Source organism: Hydractinia symbiolongicarpus, chromosome 8, assembly GCF_029227915.1.
Source record: "Hydractinia symbiolongicarpus strain clone_291-10 chromosome 8, HSymV2.1, whole genome shotgun sequence".
In the NCBI taxonomy this organism is placed as follows: Eukaryota; Metazoa; Cnidaria; class Hydrozoa; order Anthoathecata; family Hydractiniidae; genus Hydractinia; species Hydractinia symbiolongicarpus.
The window spans coordinates 10,117,575-10,122,641 of record NC_079882.1 but is presented as its reverse complement, the minus strand read 5'-3'; positions in this window follow the sequence as shown (position 1 = coordinate 10,122,641).

Below are 5,067 nucleotides of genomic sequence, written 5' to 3'. Positions count from 1 at the left end.
GATACAAATTATCTGAGCAAGATTGTGAAACGGATTATATTCAAATCGAAGCATGGTACAAATTTTTTTGGAACTGAAAAACATCCTCTGTTGCTACTGTTCCCTAATCTTGAAAAGTTTTCATACGAAACATTGAACGCTGGTATCAAAACCGTTGTGTTACCAAAACTCGGTGTTGGTTTGAAAGAATTTCGACTTGTAGCACCCAACGAAAACACATTTTTAGAAGTAAAATGTTTAGATCCGCAAAAAGTGTGCTTCAGAAATGAAATGGAACAACTGACACTAGAGATGTCGAATGGGAACTTCGATGTTTCTTTTCCTCGATATATTAAGAACTTAAACTTCATATATCATGACAATGGTAAAATTTCAAATGATCTAATATTCAGCGACGTGACATTTGAGAATGTAAACATTGTTATTTCCAACATTATGCTGAACAGTGATGGCTTATTATTTCCTGCAAACTTCAAAAATTCGAATGTAAAAAATGTGTTCACACTCGAATTCCCCCAGAATATGAAATTGGAACAAACTAAAAACAGGAAATACTATAACCGGGTTTTGAATATGTTAAATAAAATATATACCTGGAAAAATGTAGCACCAAACTTAAAAATTATAAATTTTCCTTTTGAATCGATGCCTCTACCTTTTTTGGCAGGACCATCAGAAGAAGAATTAGACCACACTGTGTGTGAGTTTGCTGATAAAATGTTTCAAAATTACGGAAGCATGGAATATGACAATGGAGAAGTTTTAGTAAAGCGATCGTTTTTCTTAAAAGAACTCTCAGCTGCAGAAATGACAGGCAGACATAAAACAATCATCATCAATGTTTACACCATAACAAACGATAAAGTACTTTCCATTCCGCGCAAAAACGTTGTTATTAACTACGTTATTATGAGGAAACCAGTTCAGTTGGCGACTAATCTATATCGTGATGTTGATTTCCGCAAAATAACTCTTTGCAACAAACCCGCAGAACACAAAGATCCAATTTTCACTACAGCGTTAGCCACATGCTTGTTACAAAAGATGGGTAAATACTTTAAAGAAAGATCCAAGAGCGATAACTCGCTGTACAATGGGCAAATGCTAAAATGGTTTTCCGCAATTAAGGAAGATGTTTCATATGATAAGACTCGGTATACACCGTTAGAAATATCAAAAGCAAATTCTGCGTTAGGTTTTGTGAAGCAATACATAACCTTGAAAAGTTGCGAAGATTCAAAAGTGTTTAAAGTACCGCTATTGTCTCTACGTTCTCTCACTGAAAGTGTGAAAATATTGCAAAACCTAGGTGAAGTTATCCAGAATGCACAGATTCTTGACAAACAAGATCAAATTCAAATCATGCTGCAAGAAAACCTGGTCGAGTTGTTGAAAGCCAATCAAAAAACAAAGAAATCGCTGTTGAATGCTGCAATTATAAAATCGCAAACGTTAGCTGATGTAGCAAGAAGAAAAAGCCAGGACATGGACAGAACAATAAATGATAATGATATTCTCATAAAAAACCTGAGAAAGAAATTTGTAGAACTAAAGGAAGTGGTCAAGAAAGAAGAAAAAAAGTTCAGAAAAGGAGTGAAAATACAACTAGGATTGGCCATGGTGGAGGCTGCTGCTGCAGCTGCAAATACAATTATGTCGATCTTCACTGGTAGATATAATCCAGCTGCAGCTATAAAAGCTGGTATGAAAATAAAAAAGCTGTCTGGTGTCATCAGGAAGCTGGTCAACACAATGGAAACAATACGTGAGTTACTAAAGAAAGGAAATCGGATTAAGACATTGCGCAAGACCACATTCTTCAAAAAAGACAAATTAATATTTAGGACTTTGAAATTTCGATTCGGGAAAGATCTCTATACCTTTAAAGATTTAGGTCAACAGGCTAATAAAGCTTTGAAAGAACACGTCAAAAAAAGAGTAGGAAAAAAGTTCAACATGTTGAAACACCTTGTTGACAATGGAATAAATGTCATTGAATCTGCGAAAGATATCACAGAAAAAATAATTGCGTATAAAAAAGCTAAAAAAGCTCTTGAGATCTATTTTAAACATGGCGACCCCATCGAGTATTTCAATGCAGATTTGGAATCAAAGGTTATAACTGATGGAAATTCTTTGAATTTAATCGATGCATTTAAATGGAAACTGGCTAAGGAACATGTGACTGGTATGTTGGATACCACACTTTCTGACGATGTTCCTGAAGCAACTGGTTATCGTGCAGCGTTATTGGAATTGATGACAACTGGAGAAGAGTTAACAAAGGCAAAGATTGACGAAGTTGTTGCAATGACCAAGCAAGCTACTTTGGATTATACTTACAAATTACATATTTTAAACTGCGTCGAAATGATGTTGGAAAGAGACAGGATGGACGGTGAATTAGAAAAGCAGAAAGGTATTCAAGAACTGCGCTACAGTGCAAAAGCAGAAACCAGAGATCTAATTTTCGAATGGCAGTGGAACAAGTTTACTGTAGTACAAGAAAGCATGTTGTTGAGTCAAGAATATTGTTATGCATACTATTACTACTACCTCCATGATTGTCCTGAAAATTTCAAAGTGCATCCTGCAACGAATTTAGAAAAGCTAATGGTATCCCAACTGAAAGCACTTTTTACTGCAAATCGAAACATTAAAACATTCCATCCACCACCACAAACATTCACCGATATATCGGTCAAAATGAAATCACCGAATCCTGAAATCTGTCAATGTATCAAAGAAGTATCAGGTTTACCAGAAGAAGATGGTGACGAGGAAGAAACAAAAAGAAAACATACAATTGCGGTGAACAAGTGGCGTAACTCAACTTTTGCTTGCCTCCAAAGTAAAAACAAATTATCACAGTATACCAGCATTGATTCAAAAGTGATCGCAAGAATTCGGCGGTATCAAGAAAAATGCTCAGCAGTTGGATACCAGTTTAGTACGGAAGGGATCTACGCTCATCTGGTGTCAGTCGATTCTAAAACCTTCGCAGGTTATGAGCGTGTGCGTATCACGGAAGTGAAGGTAATTCTCCATGGTGTCACAATACCATCTGGTGCCTTAGAGATGTTTATTGAAACAGTTGGCGGTTTTGAAGATAGATACAAAGGTGAATGCTTCAAGTTTGAAGCTGTCAAGTGGAAAAGACGTTTCAAGTATGAGCAAAAAGGGTACAAAATTATTTTGAGAGCTGACACACATAAAGAATTTGCTAGCATGTTTCAATCACCAACTGTTTTCACTTCATGGCAAGTAACCGTTCCCAAAGAACTGAATAAGAAGATCGACTTCAGTGGATTAAAAGCAGTCGAGTTCTTGTTTAGTGGAAGTGCTATCGTCAGGGATCCAGCACAGTCCTCTTATAAATGTGCTAACGATGGCTTGGATGGAGATAGTAACAACGAAGATTAAGATCGAAAATGTTGAAACATACAGGAGTGATGAAGAAACGTATATGTTACAGTATATGTTCAAATAAGCAGAAAAGATAACTAATTTTATTTAAAAGGGAAATTACTAAACCTTGTCTAAATTTATTATGTATTTTTTTTATCAGAAGTGGGATAGGTAGAAGAATTTTATTTCGTCTAATTCACCTCTTAACCCCTGAGGACATAAGCTTGTTCGCAGCGTTATTTTTTTAATCCAATTTATCAAATGAAGTTGCAGAAGAAAGTTTAGTGATTTCTAAATTGAGTGATCGTTAATAGATGGCATGTCGACCTTGCTGTGACGACAATTGGCGTAACTTGGAAGCTATGGGTTAATTTGTTATTCGCCTTGGTACTAATGTATATTATAAATGTTTCCACGATTTTATTTCTTCAGAATAAATGACAAACAATAAGCATTGCGGCTTAACCCTATTCGGTCCGGGGGAGATTCCGCCCCCGTGATGTTTTTTTTTAATAACTCCTTAACGCTATGCTGCATGGCTATGATACTTACTGAGTTTCAATATTTATCTATTAGACACCTGCATGCCAAATTCTAAGGTCTCATGCCTTTTAGAGGCTTTCATATTGGCTATTACTCAAAACTATCCCAACAATCTCAATGAAATCCTTATAATGGAGAAAATATAATAACTCTTGTCAGGATTATCCTTAGAACTTGAATTTTACAACACTACTTTGTTTCATCAAGAAAATCATTTTCCATGTTTTGGACATGTGATTAATCTGATTTCCCGTTTTTTCGGTTTTACCCGAAAATCAGAAAAAAACAACGGATTTTCGGGCAATTTTTGGCAACTTTTCATGCGATCTATGTAAAAACCGCAAAATATGTTAATTTCAGAAACTTCAAACAGAATGTAAAAATTCGCTTTGGAACAAAGTGATTGAATTTTAAGCAGATGGTGGCATTTTGAACAAATTTTAACCTTTTGATGATGTCATAGCAAATTTGCTGACGCAAGCAAAAATTTATTGCTTCCATTTTGTTCATTTTGTGACGTACTGTAAGTGTGCCAAGTTTGATTCAATTTGAACAACCCTATAAAAAGTTATTAAGGGGGGGCGAAAAAATTAGAATTTAAATTCCAGGATATTTCATCACATATTCCTTTTTAGGGTCAAATTGTTTAAGATCACAGGACAATCCGAGGTTGAAATGACCAAATATGCTAAATTTCAGGAGTTAAAGAAAAAAATAATCTACTGATTGATTGGCGTTAGGTTCTTAGTAATCAATCAAGGAACAAATCTAAACGCGTAAGTCAAAAAAGCTACACTTAGGGCAGATTTTCGCGATTTTTCTTCGTATTTTGTTTGTCAATTTATCCGTGTCGATAGGCAGAATTTTCGAACTATGCGGCAAAAAAAAAAGAAACAGGAAATTTTCTCATATATTCATTGTGCGAACATAAGAAAATAGACTTCATAAGAACTTGAAAATATCAACCATAAAACATAAATAAAGAATAACTTGGCCAATATTGTAAACAAAGAAACAGCTTTTCTCGATAACCAGGAATAAAGAAACACAGACCTACTCTTAACTTTTAAAAGTGAGCGAGTCAAACACAGCAAGAGAGTTAAAAAAACAATACTA